This window comes from Triticum aestivum, chromosome 4A, assembly GCF_018294505.1.
Source record: "Triticum aestivum cultivar Chinese Spring chromosome 4A, IWGSC CS RefSeq v2.1, whole genome shotgun sequence".
Lineage (NCBI taxonomy): Eukaryota > Viridiplantae > Streptophyta > Magnoliopsida > Poales > Poaceae > Triticum > Triticum aestivum.
In genome coordinates this window covers 248,493,214-248,512,449 of record NC_057803.1, presented here as the reverse complement: position 1 = coordinate 248,512,449, position 19,236 = coordinate 248,493,214, and positions in this window count along the sequence as shown.

Here is a 19,236-nt window from a genome sequence, read left to right as displayed (position 1 = left end):
CCACTTGATAGAGGCGGGGTGTCCCGATCTTTCGATGAGATGATAACTATCGATTTTGTGGAGACGACTTTGACGATCCGACTACAAACGTGCACGACGTTGCGCCTTAGCAATCGTTAAACCAACTCCGAGAGGTTATTGACCACGCTGGAGCACGATCAACCTGACCACGAAGGTCTATTCCTGCAAGCAATCGAAGAACGAGCAAGAATATGATAAAGCAATCTGAATATTGCGAATATATATGAAGTATTGATAATGGTGGGGATCCGTAAGCGGTCTTGGTCTGGTCGTTGGACACAAACGAAGTACACGAAGTTGCAATGGCTAACTTTTAACTAAACAAATCCCAAGGAAAAGCTACTAGATGGATCTACTTATATAGGAGCAAGGGGTGGCGGCCAAGGAGGTGGGAGGACGTCCCAAGGCAGCCTAAAACTAAATCTAGGTCGTACAAGGCCAATGGGCCCAAGTGGAGGTGATGTAACACCTTTGGACTTGTAGTTTGACTCGGATTCTGCTGCAGCATCAGATTGTTTCGTCCACAACTCAACGCTCCGGACGAATTTGAAGGTGATTCCAATTGGGTTGGAAACTGCACGAAATCTAGTTTCCAACAAAAAAAGAATCACCCAATTCGGAGTCCGTATGAAAAACTTGTGTGCGTTTTGAGTCAGGTATGTGTGTGCAGTCCGAATCTGAATCCAGAACGTGAGAGACTTGGACTCTATCTTCTCTTGGGCCAAAAGTGACGTGAGAGAACTTTTTGGACAGCAAATAAACATCTCTTTATTCCTTATCTTCATATGTGGATTGTACAAATGTCCCATACACCTGCAATTAGACAAAACACAAAAGTGTGTGAAGTATTTTTGTTCTGGATAACATAAATAGATTATTGAATAGTTTGCACTAGAAATCACCTGACAAATATGCATATATGCAATATTTTTGGTCATATCCAAGGTAGTCATGTCCTCATCAAAAGTCCTGGAATCATCACTTGTAACTCCGTTCTTGTTCCCCTTGCGCATGCCATCATCTCCATGCTTGAACTTGCTCCAATGTTCATCCTTCTCCAAGCTAGGCCCTTCATTTGTAAGCAAAACAAATGTATCCAATTTAGACAGCATCATATTCTCATGAACATTAGAATCATTACCAAGAAACGAAAGTATCTGATAATTTAATTGGCGTGCGCGAGCTCTAGTAATTGGTCCCGTATATGTAGCAGTAGGGGCTGTGGGTGTAACATTGGTATTGATGTTCTCATCATCCTCCCCTTCTTGAAATGAAGTCGTCCTCGACGGAAGCTCATCTTCCTCACCCAAATAAGGCTTCAAATCTGCAATGTTAAAAGTGGGACTAACCCCAAAATCTGCAGGCAGCTCAAGTTTATATGCATTATCATTTATTTTCTCTAACACCTTAAAGGGACCATCAGCACGTGGCATTAGCTTTGATTTGCGCAAATCAGGAAATCTATCCTTACGCAAATGTAACCAAACAAGATCTCCAGGTGCAAACACAACATGTTTTCTACCCTTATCTCCAGCATGTTTATATTTAACATTCATACGCTCAATGTTTTCCTTAGTTAACTCATGCATTTTTAAAATCAATTCAGCACGTTGTTTAGCATCAAAATTAACCTTCTCCGAAGATGGAAGAGGCAACAAATCAATAGGTGCACGAGGTAGGAAACCATACACAACTTCAAAACGGCACATCTTAGTAGTAGAATGCAATGAACGATTATAAGCAAATTCAATATGAGGCAAGCATTCCTCCCACATTTTCATATTATTCTTCAAAACAGCCCTAAGCATAGTAGACAATGTTCTATTGACTACTTCAGTTTGTCCATCAGTTTGGGGGTGACAAGTAGTACTAAAAAGCAGTTTAGTCCCCAACTTAGCCCATAAACATCTCCAAAAGTGGCTAAGAAATTTAGTATCACGATATGAAACAATAGTATTTGGCACACCATGCAAGCGAATAATTTCGCGAAAGAACAAATCAGCAACATTAACAGCATCATCGCTTTTATGACATGGTATAAAGTGTGCCATTTTCGAGAATCTATCCACGACAAAAAATATGCTATCTCTCCCCTTCTTTGTTCGAGGTAAACCTAAAACAAGGTCCATAGATATATCCTCCCAAGGAACACTAGGTACAGGCAAAGGCATATATAAACCATGAGGATTGAGTCGTGACTTAGCTTTTTGACATGTAGTGCATCGAGCAATAAAACGCTCAACATCCCGTCTCATCTTTGGCCAAAAGAAATGTGTAGCAAGTACGTCCTCCGTCTTCTTCACGCCAAAGTGTCCCATTAATCCTCCTCCATGCGCCTCCTGCAACAACAAAAGACGAACGGAGCTAGCTGGAATGCATAGCTTGTTACCACGAAACACAAATCCATCGTTAACGACGAACTTGTTCCACATTCTTCCTTCTTTACAATTCTGCATTACATCTTTAAAATCAGCATCATGCACATATTGATCTTTGATGGTCTCCAAACCAAATATTTTGAAGTCAAGTTGTGAAAGCATAGTATAGCGGCGAGACAATGCATCAGCAATAACATTTTCTTTTCCCTTCTTGTGTTTAATGACATAAGGAAAAGTCTCAATGAATTCAACCCATTTAGCATGTCTACGATTCAGTTTAGCTTGACTTTTAATATGTTTCAAAGATTCATGATCAGAATGTATAACAAATTCTTTGGGCCATAAATAATGTTGCCATGTTTCTAAAGTCCGAACAAGAGCATATAATTCTTTATCATAAGTAGAATAATTCAGACTAGGCCCACTCAATTTTTCAGAAAAGTATGCAACAGGTTTGCCATCTTGTAATAACACACCGCCTAATCCAATTCCACTAGCATCACATTCAAGCTCAAAAGTCTTATTAAAATCAGGAAGTTGGAGTAAAGGAGCATGTGTCAACTTATCTTTCAATATCGAGAAGGCTTCTTCCTGTGCGGTACCCCAAAGAAAAGGCACATCTTTCTTTGTAAGCTCATTGAGAGGTGCAGCAATGGTGCTGAAATCTCTCACAAAACGCCTTTAGAATCCAGCGAGGCCAAGAAAACTCCTCACTTGTGTGACCGTTTTGGGTTGCAGCCAACTCTCAATAGCTTCAATCTTGGCTTTATCAACTTCAATTCCCTGTGGAGTAACAACATAGCCAAGAAAAGATACTCAGTCGGTGCAAAAGGTGCACTTCACAAGGTTACCAAACAAACGTGCATCACGTAGAGCAATAAAAACAGCACGTAAATGTTCCAAATGTTCTTCCAAAGATCTGCTATAAATCAATATGTCATCAAAGTAAACTACCACAAATCGTCCAATGAAAGCACGTAAAACTTCGTTCATTAATCTCATGAAAGTACTAGGTGCATTAGTTAATCCAAAAGGCATGACTAACCACTCATATAATCCAAACTTAGTTTTTGAATGCTGTTTTCCATTCATCTCCCAATTTCATACGAATTTGATGGTATCCACTACGCAAATCAACTTTGGAGAATATTGTAGAGCCACTCAATTCATCAAGCATATCATCTAGCCTAGGAATAGGATGACGATAACGAATAGTAATATTATTAATGCCTCTACAATCAACACACATACGTGATGTACCATCCTTTTTCGGCACTAGAATAATAGGAACAGCACAAGGACTAAGGGATTCGCGTATATAACCTTTGTCGAGAAGCTCTTGTACTTGACGCATAATCTCCTTCGTCTCCTCTGGATTGGTACGGTATGGTGCACGGTTTGGCAGTGAAGCACCGGGAATTAAGTCAATCTGATGCTCAATCCCTTGAATAGGCGGTAATCCCGGTGGCACGTCTTGTGGAAAGACGTCAGCGAACTCCTGCAAAATGTTAGTGACAGCAGGAGGCAAAGAGGAAGGCGCGTCCTCGAATGAAAATAATGCCTCTTTGCACACCAAAGCATAGCAAACAGATTTGCTGAAATCTAGCTCATCAATATCAGATTTGGTGGCAAATAAACATGCACTTTTCAATTTAATTTCAGAAGCAACACTAGATGGTTTATTATTAGGCTTCATTTGTTGCTCAAATTCTTTTGCCACAATCTGATTTTCACTCTTATTCGTCTCCTGTTTTGCTTTATTAGCTCTATTAATATCATCTTTCAAAATGGAATCAGGAGTCATAGGAAGCAAAGTAATATTTTTATCCTTATGAACAAGAGTATAGTGATTGTTTCTACCATGGTGTACAGAATTTTTATCAAATTGCCATGGTCTACCAAGTAATAAGGAACATGCTTGCATAGGTACCACATCACAATCAACATAATCAGCATATGTAGAGATACTAAAATGCACACGATCAGTACGTGTTACCTTAACCTTTCCGCTGCTGTTGAACCATTGGATGTAGTAAGGATGTGGATGTGGTCTTGTGGTGAGAGAAAGCATCTCCACCATCTCCATGCTAGCCAAGTTGTTGCAGCTCCCTCCGTCTATGATGACGCGCACAGAACGTTCCTTCACAACTCCCTTGGTATGGAACAAATTGTGCCTCTGATTTTGCTCAGCTTGTGTGACCTGCACACTCAAAACACGTTGAGCAACTAAACATTCATACATGTCAGCGTCTTCAGGAGCCATGTATTGCGTCTCATGATCAGAATCATCTCCACCATGTTCTTCACGTGTAATAAGATGATAGAGGCGGGGTGTCCCGATCTTTCGATGAGATGATACTACCGATTTGGTGGAAGTCGACTTTGACGATCCGACTACGAACGTGCGAGGACGTCGCGCCTTAGCAATCGCTAAACCAATCTCCTGAGGTTATTGACCACGCCGGAGCACGATCAACCTGACCACGAAGGTCTATTCCTGCAAGCAATCGAAGAACAAGCAAGAATATGATAAAAGCAATCTGAATATTGCGAATATATATGAAGTATTGATAAAGGTGGGGATCCGTAAGCGGTCTTGGTCTGGTCGTTGGACACAAACGAAGTACACGAAGTTGCAATGGCTAACTTTTAACTAAACAAATCCCCAGGAAAAGCTACTAGATGGATCTACTTATATAGGAGCAAGGGGTGGCGGCCAAGGAGGTGGGAGGACGTCCCAAGGCAGCCTAAAACTAAATCTAGGTCGTACAAGGCCAATGGGCCCAAGTGGAGGTGATGTAACACCTTTGGACTTGTAGTTTGACTCGGATTCTGCTGCAGCATCAGATTGTTTCGTCCACAACTCAACGCTCCGGACGAATTTGAAGGTGATTCCAATTGGGTTGGAAAGTGCACGAAATCTAGTTTCCAACAAAAAAAGAATCACCCAATTCGGAGTCCGTATGAAAAACTTGTGTGCGTTTTGAGTCAGGTATGTCTGTGCAGTCCGAATCTGAATCCAGAACGTGAGAGACTTGGACTCTATCTTCTCTTGGGCCAAAAGTGACGTGAGAGAACTTTTTGGACAGCAAATAAACATCTCTTTCTTCCTTATCTTCATATGTGGATTGTACAAATGTCCCATACACCTGCAATTAGACAAAACACAAAAGTGTGTGAAGTATTTTTGTTCTGGATAACACAAATAGATTATTGAATAGTTTGCACTAGAAATCACCTGACAAATATGCATATATGCAATATTTTTGGTCATATCCAAGGTAGTCATGTCCTTATCATAAGAGCCAAAGTCTCCTCATCATAGTCACTGGCGGACTCATATCCACCATCCGCGGTAGCAATCATCACAGGCGGAGATTTGCATTCTCTCGCATAATGACCTCCTCCCTTGCAACGACGACAAATAATATCACTTGTATGCCCTGTTGATGCTATGGAAGAAGAAGAACGCTGTGCAGGCCCCGCAGGTGCGCTCTTGGCAGATAATGGTGGTTGTGCCTGTTTTCTTGTATCACGGCTGGAGGTGGCACCTAATGGAGGTGCTGGTGCAGTTGAAGTAGAAGATGCATGTGGTGTCCATGATGAAGGTCGGCCTGCAGAAAAGTTAGTTCGCCCCAATGCTTGTCGATCCTGCACTTCACGTTCAGCTTTACAAGCAAGATGGAATAAACGAGTGATATTAGTATACTCCTTATAGTCTAGAATGGTCTGAATCTTTCTATTTAATCCACCCAGAAAACATGCAAGCATAGCTTCATTCTCCTCAACAATAGCACATCTAATCATGCCAGTTTGTAATTCCTGATAATATTCTTCTATAGAATTTTTCCCTTCTCTTAAACGCTGCAATTTTTGAAGCAATTCACGTTGATAATATGGTGGAACCCAACGCGTACGCATAGCAGTTTTCAAAGCAGCCCAAGTAGTTGGAATAGGATATAATCTACAATGTTCAGACCACCATACACATGCAAAACTAGTGAAAGCACAAACAGCAGCAGCAACTCGTCTCTCCTCAGGATATTGTAAACATGTAATGATAGAGGCGGGGGTGTCCCGATCTTTCGATGAGATGGTAACTATTGATTTGGTGAAGACGACTTTGACAATCCGACTACAAACGTGCACGACGTTGCGCCTTAGCAATCGCTAAACCAATCTCCTGAGGTTACTGACGATGCCGGAAGCACGGTCAGCCTGACCACGAAGGTCTATTCCTGCAAGCAATTGAAGAACGAGCAAGAATATGATAAAGCAATATGAATATTGCAAATATATATGAGGTATTGATAATGGTGGGGATCCGTAAGCGGTCTTGGTCTGGTCGTTGGACATAAACGAAGTACACGAAGTTGCAATGGCTAACTTTTAACTAAACAAATCCCCAGGAAAAGCTACTAGATAGATCTACTTATATAGGAGCAAGGGGTGGCGGCCAAGGAGGTGGGAGGACGTCCCAAGGCAGCCTAAAACTAAATCTAGGTCGTACAAGGCCAATGGGCCCAAGTGGAGGTGATGTAACACCTTTGGACTTGTAGTTTGACTCGGATTCTGCTGCAGCATCAGATTGTTTCGTCCACAACTCAACGCTCCGGACGAATTTGAAGGTGATTCCAATTGGGTTGGAAAGTGCACGAAATCTAGTTTCCAAGAAAAAAAGAATCACCCAATTCGGAGTCCGTATGAAAAACTTGTGTGTGTTTTGAGTCAGGTGTGTCTGTGCAGTCCGAATCTGAATCCAGAACGTGAGAGACTTGGACTCTATCTTCTCTTGGGCCAAAAGTGACGTGAGAGAACTTTTTGGACAGCAAATAAACATCTCTTTCTTCCTTATCTTCATATGTGGATTGTACAAATGTCCCATACACCTACAATTAGACAAAACACAAAAGTGTGTGAAGTATTTTTGTTCTGGATAACATAAATAGATTATTGAATAGTTTGCACTAAAAATCACCTGACAAATATGCATATATGCAATATTTTTGGTCATATCCAAGGTAGTCATGTCCTCATCATCCTCCCCTTCTTGAAAATAAAGCCGTCCTCGGCGTTGCTTAATCTGAAATGTGGCTAACAAAAGAGACAAGGTGTACATGTTGTATATGTATATGTCATCCATTTTTACTTCCCTTGATTTTTGCATATATGACACATGAATAGATGAGTAACTTGCATAGTTCATCAAATCTAAAGCCAAAAAATTATCACAAGAAGTAGAGGGCATGAAAATATTGCAACTCTGTTTGCACATATAAGTGAAGCTCTTATTCATTTCAAAAGATTGACAATGTTCATCATTAAACCATCCCAACATTGGTGAATAAACCTTACTTGCATCAAATTTACATGCTACAACATGCTTAAATAAGCAAACATGCAATAAGTCATTCAACACAGAATCATCACCAAGATTAGAGGTCATATCAAAATGATTAAACATTGGTTCTTTTGCATCAATAGTTAATTCAATGTGTGCACTCAAAATTGTTGGTATTTCAGTTGTTTGATCACATGGCAAAGTCAAATTATCAACATAGTCCTCTAAAATAGGTGGTGTGATCAAAGTAGTGGGTAGCTCATCAGATGGTGCATTCAAATTGACAAGGCATTCATCATTCTCATGTAGAGATGGAAGATCAGTACCTTTGTCATTACCTCTTATGATCAACTCAGATGATGTAGCCACTCTCAGGGGCGATGTGTCACATGGTGGAAGTGATGTAGTCCTGACAACAACGGATGTGTTTGTCATAGTATGCCTAGTAGTTGAAGGAACAATCATATCAACTCTTGGAATGTGCACCGTGCGCTTGTTCTCCTCGTGGCCAACACGTCGTTTTATTTCCTGTTCAGCTTTGCAAGCAAGATGAAACAAATGGTCCATAGGATAACACTCTTCATGAATTAGTATCTCTTGAATATCACGGTTTAGTCCTCCCCAAAATCTATCCATAAGATCATCTTCACTTCCTTCTAAAGAGGAATGCAACAAGGTAGTTTGTAAATCATCATAATATTTTGTTACAGTTTCACTACCTTGTTTTAAGTGTTGCAACTTCTTAATCATGTCACGAGTATAATAAGCAGGGACGAAAGTATGTCGCATGGCAAGTTTCAAATCATCCCAAGTAGTAGGTATATAATCAGGGTGTAACCGACAATATTCACTCCACCAAACCAAAGCATAACCAGTGAAAGAACCAACCGCAACCTTAACCTTTTTATGTTCATCGAAATTATGGGAAGCAAATATATTTTTTATGTCGAACTCCCATTCAATATATAAAGCAGGTTTAAAACGGCCATTAAATGGTGGTATAGATACATTAACCTGATCATGTGCACTTGGATGTTTGTGCACCTCTCGTGACGGTTGTGGTATTTGCAAAGGTGGTGGCACGTCCCCCGCGATCGACAAAGCCCATGAATTGACTCTGGATCCTGTCATGATTAGTAGAACAAGAAACAAAACCCAAAAATAATGTTCCTATAACTACTAGGATGTGGTGGTAAAACGCTCACAGTAAAGCAAATATCAATGTCTTACAAGTTCTTACCATGCAGCAAGCGGTGATCGGCAACCAGCGGTGTCAAGTAACTCCGAATATTGAGTAAAGCGATTGCCAGGGGAGCGTACGTATACACGGTGTAGAAATATGTGGAGCTGGGTTGGCTATATATGGTAGCAAAAATTAGCAATAATCAATTCAAAGATGCAATGTTGAATAAACGCTCAACGACGGTACTGTGCTGGTCCTAGGCTAGACCGAACTAGAGACGCGAGCCTAGAACACTAATGAGGTCACATCGTAGCACAACTAGCATCAATGAAGGACACTAAGTAGCTCTGGACAGCAAGATATAAATGAAGATCACAACGGCAGTAAAGATAATGAGGTGAAACAACAGCCAAGCAGGATATATCAACAACTTTGTCTCCAACTTTCCTCTGAAAAACTTTGTGCCGATTTTTTTGTTTTTTTCTTCTCTCTTTTTTTTTCCTCACACTTTTTTTTCTTTCTCTCCTTTTTTTTTCTCTGACTTTTTTTTTCTCCTTTTTTTTCTCTTGTTTTTTCTCTCTCTTTTTTTCTCCCTCTTTCCAAAACAAACTAGATAAGATGCAGATTGGATCAAGTGAAGATGTGAACGATCTCAACTATTATTATGACAATGAATGATGGGTAGCACGTGGTGGAAATTGATGGATGGGTGGTGGACAGCGGAAGAGATAATGATGCAGCGGTGGCGTGACTAATGTGAACAGAACTCGAAACTCTAAACGAACTAGACACTAAGACCAGCAACTCGACACGACGATGCAACCGATAATTCAACTATGCAAGCAATGAAAAGAAAATTGCAAAGGCTCAGACTGGCTTGGACCAAGGATGAATAGATCTAACTCTTTTTTGTGGCTTTTTCTTGGACAATAGGTAAGAAAATAAATCTAATCTAGGAAAACTGGAAATTCTCACCGAGCAACCTGAAAACTGATACCACTTGATAGAGGCGGGGGTGTCCCGATCTTTCGATGAGATGGTAACTATCGATTTGGTGAAGACGACTTTGACAATCCGACTACAAATGTGCACGACGTTGCGCCTTAGCAATCGCTAAACCAATCTCCTGAGGTTACTGACGATGCCGGAAGCACGGTCAGCCTGACCACGAAGGTCTATTCCTGCAAGCAATCGAAGAACGAGCAAGAATATGATAAAGCAATCTGAATATTGCAAATATATATGAGGTATTGATAATGGTGGGGATCCGTAAGCGGTCTTGGTCTGGTCGTTGGACACAAACAAAGTACACGAAGTTGCAATGGCTAACTTTTAACTAAACAAATCCCCAGGAAAAGCTACTAGATGGATCTACTTATATAGGAGCAAGGGGTGGCGGCCAAGGAGGTGGGAGGACGTCCCAAGGCAGCCTAAAACTAAATCTAGGTCGTACAAGGCCAATGGGCCCAAGTGGAGGTGATGTAACACCTTTGGACTTGTAGTTTGACTCGGATTCTGCTGCAGCATCAGATTGTTTCGTCCACAACTCAACGCTCCGGACGAATTTGAAGGTGATTCCAATTGGGTTGGAAAGTGCACGAAATCTAGTTTCCAACAAAAAAAGAATCACCCAATTCGGAGTCCGTATGAAAAACTTGTGTGCGTTTTGAGTCAGGTGTGTCTGTGCAGTCCGAATCTGAATCCAGAACGTGAGAGACTTGGACTCTATCTTCTCTTGGGCCAAAAGTGACGTGAGAGAACTTTTTGGACAGAAAATAAACATCTCTTTCTTCCTTATCTTCATATGTGGATTGTACAAATGTCCCATACACCTACAATTAGACAAAACACAAAAGTGTGTGAAGTATTTTTGTTCTGGATAACATAAATAGATTATTGAATAGTTTGCACTAGAAATCACCTGACAAATATGCATATATGCAATATTTTTGGTCATATCCAAGGTAGTCATGTCCTCATCATGTAAATCGTTGTTCAGTTTCTAACTCCCAAGTAAGATATATATCAGGAACATATCTACCCTCAAATGGTGGAATATTCAATTTCAGTTTAGGAATATGGACATCATCTCGTACCTGAGGTGGTGGTGCAGGCCTACCATTACGAATATATACCTGAGGTCGACCTGCTGGTGGTGGTACAGGTGGCTGCACGTAGTGCTGATTTTGATCAACCTCATCCTCATAATCTCCCACATAATCATCCTCCTCTGCATCAGCAGCAGGAGCACAGAAGTATCAACAGCAGCACCAACAGTTTGGCCAAACGCAAGAGGAACACGACTTGCTCGGCGGAGGTTTGTTTCGCGACGTGGAGGTAGTCGTTGTTGTTGTTGTTGGAGAGGTGCGTTAGGTGCAGCGGGTGGTGGTGGTGGAAGACGCGCGAGCAATTCATTAAACTTGTTATCGAGCTTTGTTTCGAACGTCTTCTCAAGGCCAGTGATCTTCTCCATGGCCTCTTCAAAATTGTTCAGCACATCTTGCACCTGTTCAATCATCATTTGCTGAAACTTATCATGAAGCTCCTTGTTCGATAAATTCTCCCAGTCAATCTCGTCGGCTTGTGATCCTGGCATGGTTAGCAGCAATAGAAACACACAAGAATATGATCCTACAGACTACGAACAAGTGGTGGTGGTGGGTGTCACAAACCCGTCAAGCAAAACTCAAATTCTTACCAGTTCTTACCCAGCAGCAGGCGGTGATCGGCAACCGTTGTAGTCAAAACTCTCAAAGCTTGGATAGAGCGATTACCAGGGAGAGTCAAATGCACGACGTAGATGTATGTGGAGCTGGGAAGGCTTATAATATGGTAGCAAAAAGGGTCAGCAATAATCAATTCAGAGATGCAAAGGTGAATAAACGCTCAACAACGGTACTGTGCTGGTCCTAGGCTAGACTGTGCTAGAGACGCGAGCCTAGAACACCAACAAAATCACGGCGCGGCACGTAAACAAGGGAGGAGCACACTCTGAATTTTTTTTCCTCTTTTTTCTTTTTGCACTTTTTTCCCTCTTTTTTTTTCTCCGCAACAATTTTTTTTCGAAAAAGTCTACAAATGGTCTAAAAACTGCCTAGCCAGAAGTTTCCAGACTTAGTTTTTTTTTGAAATTGGAACTATTTTTCTTCTGCGGATGGCTCGGAAGTTGGGGAGTCCTTCTCTGTCACGACTCGGAGTATCGCGTGATCTGGAAATCGAGAACAATGCAACAATTACTGGTCTCGGACTAGGACTAGTGGCGGAGATGAATCTGGTGGAACTCGGACTGGTGGCGAAGATGAATCTGGTGGAACACGGACAGGTGGCGGATATATGTTGCAGGTGAACTCGGATTGGCGTGATGGCGGCGGATATGTGGTGGTGTATATGGATTCGGATTGGCGGTGAATATGTGGTGGTGGTATATGGCAACAGCGACGATGATGATGCGGTGGTGATATATGGCAGCGGTGACGTGACAACCTGTGAACAGAACTCGAAACTCTAAAAGACTAGACGCTAAGACCAGCAACTGGACACGACGATGCAACCGCAAATTCAACAAAACAAATACAGAAAAGATTATGCAAGGCTCAGATTGGTTCGGATGGGATGAACTAACCCTAATTTTTTTTGGCTTTTTCGTGGACTATAGGTATGAAGAACAGACTCGATCTAAACGACGAAAAACTGTAAAATCTCACCGAGCAACCTGGAAATCTGATACCACTTGATATAGGCTAAGGTGTCCCGTCTTTCGATGAGATGATGGATATCGCTTTGGTGGAAGTCGACTTTGACAATCCGACTACGAACGTGCGAGGACGTCGCGCCTTAGCAATCGCTAAACCAACTCCGAGAGGTTATTGACCACGCCGGAGCACGATCAACCTGACCACGAGGGTCTGTTTCCTGCGAGCAAACGAAGAACAAGCAAGAAACTAAGATTGCAATCTGGATATTGCGAATATAAGATGAAAGCTTTATTGATCAAGGTGGGATTCTGTGACGCCTTTGTCTGGTCGTTGAACACAAACGAAGTACGCGAAGTTGCAACTATGGCGAACTTTTAATCTAAACAAAATCCAAAGTCTAAACGGTGCCCTAAGGGCTGTATATATGGAGGAAGAGAGGGGGAATTTCGTGGCCCTTGGTGGAGGGGTCCGAAATCAACCCTATCTCTTGTTTCCCCACACATACGGACTCTAAAAATAGCCTATGCTTATGTATTTCGAAATTACATGGGCCTGGCCCAATAAAAAGGTGACGCAACACCTATAATAGCCTCGGGACGAAATTTATGAAGTGGCATCTTGTATATTTCGTCCAAGGCTTCATGCACCCATTATGGTGGCTTCAAAGTCCTGAAATCATCACTTGTAACTCCGTTCTTGTTCCCCTTGCGCATGGCATCATCTCCATGCTTGTTCTTGCTCCAATGTTCATCCTTCTCCAAGCTAGGCCCTTCATTTGTAAGCAAAACAAATGTATCCAATTTAGACAACATCATATTCTCATGAACATTAGAATCATTACCAAGAAACGAAAGTACCTGATAATTTAATTGGCGTGCGCGAGCTCTAGTAATTGGTCCCGTATATGTAGCAGTAGGGGCTGTGGGTGTAACAATGGTATTGATGTCCTCATCACGTGCGCTAGCTCTAGTAATTGGTCCATTGTGTATAACAGCATGGGATGTGGGTGTAACACTGGTATTGATGTCCTCATCACGTCATCATCAACCTTCCACCATCACCAATTTCTTGATGCTCACCGCCGTGCGTGAGTAATTCCATCGTAGGCTTGCTGGACGGTGATGGGTTGGATGAGATTTATCATGTAATCGAGTTAGTTTTGTTAGGGTTTGATCCCTAGTATCCACTATGTTCTGAAATTGATCTTGCTATTACTTTGCTATCCTTAATGCTTGTCACTAGGGCCCGAGTGCCATGATTTCATATCTAAACCTATAATGTTTTCATGAATATATGTGAGTTCTTGATCCTACCTTGCAAGTCTATAGTCACCTATTATGTGTTATGATCCGTTAACCCCGAAGTGACAATAATCGGGATACTTACCGGTGATGACCGTAGTTTGAGGAGTTCATGTATTCACTAAGTGTTAATGCTTTGGTCTGGTACTCTATTAAAAGGAGGCCTTAATATCCCTTATTTTCCAATAGGACCCCGCTGCCACGGGAGGGTAGGACAAAATAGGTCATGCAAGTTCTTTTCCATAAGCATGTATGACTATATTCTGAATACATGCCTACATTACATTGATGAACAGGAGCTAGTTCTGTGTCACCCTATGTTATAACTATTGCATGAGGAATCGCATCCGGCATAATTATCCATCACTGATCCATTGCCTATGAGCTTTTCGTATATTGTTCTTCGCTTATTTACTTTTCCGTTGCTATTGTCACAATCACTATAAAACCAAAACTATTACTTTTGCTACCATTACCACTACTATAATATTACTTTGCTACTAAATACTTTGCTACAGATATTAAGCTTCCAGGTGTGGTTGAATTGACAACTCAGCTGCTAATACTTGAGAATATTCTTTGGCTCCCTTGTGTCGAATCAATAAATTTGGGTTGAATATCTACCCTCGAAAACTGTTGTGACCCCCTATACTTGTGGGTTATCAAGAGTATTTTCTGGCGCCGTTGCCAGGGAGCATAGCTTTATTCTTTGAGTCACTTGGGATTTATATCTGCTAGTCACTATGAAGAACTTGAAAGATCAAAGAACTAAGATTTTCCCCTCAACTACGAGGGGAGGTAAGGAACTGCCTTCTAGCTCTGCACTTGATTCACCTTATGTTTTGAGTAAACTTGCGACACCTACTCCTGCTATTCATTCTGATATGTCGCATGTTATTGATGATGCCACTTCTTCTTTGCATGATACTTATGATGAAACTACTTCTATGCTTGATAATACTATGCCACTAGGTGAATTTCTTGATGAACACCTTGCTAGGGTTAGAGAGAATGAAATTATTGGAACTGATAATATTGATGAAAGTGATGATGAAGATTCCCCCCCTAGATATGAATTGCCTGTTGTGCCTGAGGGTTATATTATGGATGAAGAAATTGCTAGAGACTTCTTAGCTTGCAATGATAGATATGATCTTAAGAAATTATTAGCTAAGGTTAAAGAAAAATCCTTGAATGCTAGAATGAAATATGACTCTACTTTTCCTACTTCACCTATCTTTATCTCCGATAAGGATTATGATTTCTCTGTCGATCCTGAGTTAATTACTTTGGTTGAATCTGATCCTTTTTATGGCTATGAATCTGAAACTGTTGTGGCACATCTTACTAAATTAAATGATATAGCCACCCTGTTTACTCATGATGAGAAAACTCGCTATTACTTTATCCTTAAGTTGTTTCCGTTCTCATTAAAGGGTGATGCTAAAACATGGTTTAATTCTCTTGATCCTGGTTGTGTGCATAGTCCCCAGGCTATGATTTATTACTTCTATGCTAAATATTTCCCCGCTCATAAGAAACAAGCTGCTTTAAGGGAAATATATAATTTTGTGCAAATTGAAGAAGAGAGTCTCCCACAAGCTTGGGGGAGGCTTCTCCAATTACTTAATGCTTTGCATGATCATCCTCTCAAGAAAAATGAAATACTTGATATCTTTAAAAATGGACTAACCGATTCTTCCAGAGACTACCTGGATAGTTGTGTTGGTTGTGTTTTCAAGGAAAGAACTGTTGATCAAGCTGAATTGCTATTGAATAATATGTTGACTAATGAAAATAATTGGACACTTTCTGAACCAACTCCTAAGCTAACTCCGAAGAAAAGGGGTATTCTATTTCTCAGTCTCATAGATATGCAAGAGGCAAAGAAATCTATGAAAGAAAAAGGTACTAAAGCTGAAGATGTTAAGAATTTACCATCTATTGAAGAAATACATGGTCTTGATAACCCGACATAGGTAGTAAAGGTAAATTCTCTCTATAGATTTGATGAAGGTGATATCCCTCGTTATAAGTCTGCTAGCCAATGCTTAGATGAGTTTGACAATTTTATTGTTAAACAAGAAAACTTCAATGCTTATGTTGGTAGACAATTGAAACATAATGCTCATATGCTTGAACACTTGAGTGATTATATGTCTAGACTTAAAGGTGAACTTAAACTTATTACTAAACATGCTTCTATGGTTACCACTCAAGTAGAACAAGTACTTAAGGCTTAGAATGATTTTCTCAATAAATTAAATAATAAGAAAAATGATAATGCTGTTAGAGTTATGACTAGAGGGGGTAAAATGACTCAGGAACCTTTGTATCCCGAGGGCCACCCCAAGAGAATTGAGCAAGATTCTCAGGGAATTAATGTTGACGCACCTAGTTCTTCTAAGAAGAAGAAGAAGAAAAATGATAGGACTTTGCATGCTTCTAGTGAACCTGTTGTAGACACACCCAAGAATCCCAATGATATTTCTATTTCTGATGTTGAAACACAATCTGGTAAGGAACATGAACCTAGTGATAATGTTAATGATGATGTTCATGTTGATGCTCAACCTAGCAATGGCAATGATGTAGAGATTGAACCTGCTGTTGATCTTGATAACCCACGATAAAGAATCAACATTATGATAAGAGAGACTTTGTTACTAGGAAGCAAGGTAAAGAAACAGAACCATGGGTTCAGAAACCCATGCCTTTTCCTCCTGAACCATCCAAGAAAAAGGATGATGAGGATTTTGAGTGCTTTGCTGAAATGATTAGACCTATCTTTTTGCGTATACGTTTAACTGATATGCTTAAAATGAATCCTTATGCTAAGTATATGAAAGATATTGTTACTAATAAAAGAAAGATAACAGAAGCTGAAATTTCCACCATGCTTGCTAATTACACTTTTAAGGGTGTAATACCAATGAAACTTGGAGATCTAGGAGTACCAACTATACCATGCTCTATCAAAAGGAACTATGTTAAAACTGCTTTATGTGATCTTCGAGTCGGTGTTAGTGTTGTGCCTCTCTCTTTATATCGTAGACCTGATTTGAATAAGTTGACACCTACTGAAATATCTTTGCAAATGGCTGATAAATCAACTGCTATAACTGTCGGTATTTGCGAGGATGTGCCTGTTTTGGTTGCAAATGTTACTATTTTAACGAACTTTGTTATTCTTGATATTCCCGATGATGAGGACATCAATACCATTGTTACACCCACAGCCCCTACTGCTACATATACGGGACCAATTACTAGAGCTCGCGCACGCCAATTAAATTATCAGGTACTTTCGTTTCTTGGTAATGATTCTAATGTTCATGAGAATATGATGCTGCCTAAATTGGATACATTTGTTTTGCTTACAAATGAAGGGCCGAGCTTGGAGAAGGATGAACATTGGAGCAAGAACAAGCATGGAGATGATGCCATGCGCAAGGGGAACAAGAACGGAGTTACAAGTGATGATTTCAGGACTTTGAAGCCACCATAATGGGTGCATGAAGCCTTGGACGAAATATACAAGATGCCACTTCATAAATTTCGTCCCGAGGCTATTATAGGTGCTGCGTCACCTTTTTATTGGGCCAGGCCCATGTAATTTCGAAATACATAAGTATAGGCTATTTTTAGAGTCCGTATGTGTGGGGAAACAAGAGATAGGGTTGATTTCGGACCCCTCCACCAAGGGCCACGAAATTCCCCCTCTCTTCCTCCATATATACAGCCCTTAGGGCACCGTTTAGACTTTGGGTTTTGTTTAGATTAAAAGTTCGCCATAGCTGCAACTTCGCGTACTTCGTTTGTGTTCAACGACCAGACAAAGGCGTCACAGAACCCCACCTTGATCAATAAAGCTTTCATCTTATATTCGCAATATCCAGATTGCAATCTCAGTTTCTTGCTTGTTCTTCGTTTGCTCGCAGGAAACAGACCCTCGTGATCAGGTTGATCGTGCTCCGGCGTGGTCAATAACCTCTCGGAGTTGGTTTAGCGATTGCTAAGGCGCGACGTCCTCGCACGTTCGTAGTCGGATCGTCAAAGTCGACTTCCACCAAAGCGATATCCATCATCTCATCGAAACATCGGGACACCTTTGCCTCTATCAAGTGGTATCAGATTTCCAGGTTGCTCGGTGAGATTTTACAGTTTTTCGTAGTTTAGATCGAGTCTGTTCTTCATACCTACAGTCCACGAAAAAGCCACAAAAAAATTAGGGTTAGTTCATCATATCCGAACCAATCTGAGCCTTTGCATAATCATTTTAGGGTTTTGCTTTGTTGAATTTGCGGTTGCATCGTCGTGTCTAGTTGCTGGTCTTAGAGTCTAGTCTTTTAGAGTTTCGAGTTCTGATCATAAGTTGTCACGCCGCCGCCGCACCATTATCATCGCCCCTGCCATCTACCACCGCCGCTTATCCGCCACCGCTTCGAATCCGTATCCATATACCACCACCGCTGTCATATATTACCACCGCTGCCATCTACTACCATATATCCACCACCAATCCGAGTTCTTGTCATATTAGGTTTGTTTTCGAGATCCATCTAGATTCCGATTCGTGTTTCCTTGCCGGAGTAGGTTTCGAAAAAAAAAAGAGTTCAGAAACCACGCTCCTTTAGGCCCAAAATTTTCCGAAAACGCACTTGTCGAAAAAATTTCTGGCTATCCTATTTTTAGGTGTTTCTAAGCGTATTGAGACAGTCGCCGTTATAGAAAGTTTTTTTTGACCCGTTTCCAGTTTTCGGGTCCGGGCAGTCGAAAAAAAAAATTGGTCAAAAAAAATTTCGTGCCCATCCTGTCAGTTTGACCTCGGAAGAGTTTTGAGACACTCGCCATTATAGTGATTTTTTCGCAAAAAAAAAGATCAGCGCAAAAAAAAACAGCGCAAAAAAATAAAAACAGAGCGAATTTTTTTTCCCAGAGTGTGCTTTTCCCTTGTTTACGTGCAGCGCCGTGATTTTGTTAGTGTTCTAGGCTCGCGTCTCTAGCACGGTCTAGCCTAGGACCAGCACAGTACCGTCGTTCAGCGTTTATTCAACTTTGCATCTCTGAATTGATTATTGCTTACCCCTTTTTGCTACCATATTATAAGCCTTCCCAGCTCCACATACATCTACGTCGTGCGTTTGATTCTCCCTGGTAATCGCTCTATCCAAGCTTTGAGAGTTTTGACTACAACGGTTGCCGATCACCGCCTGTTGCTGGGTAAGAACTGGTAAGAATTTGAATTTTGCTTGACGGATTTGTGACATCCACCACCACCACTTGTTCGTAGTCTGTAGGATCATATTCTTGTGTG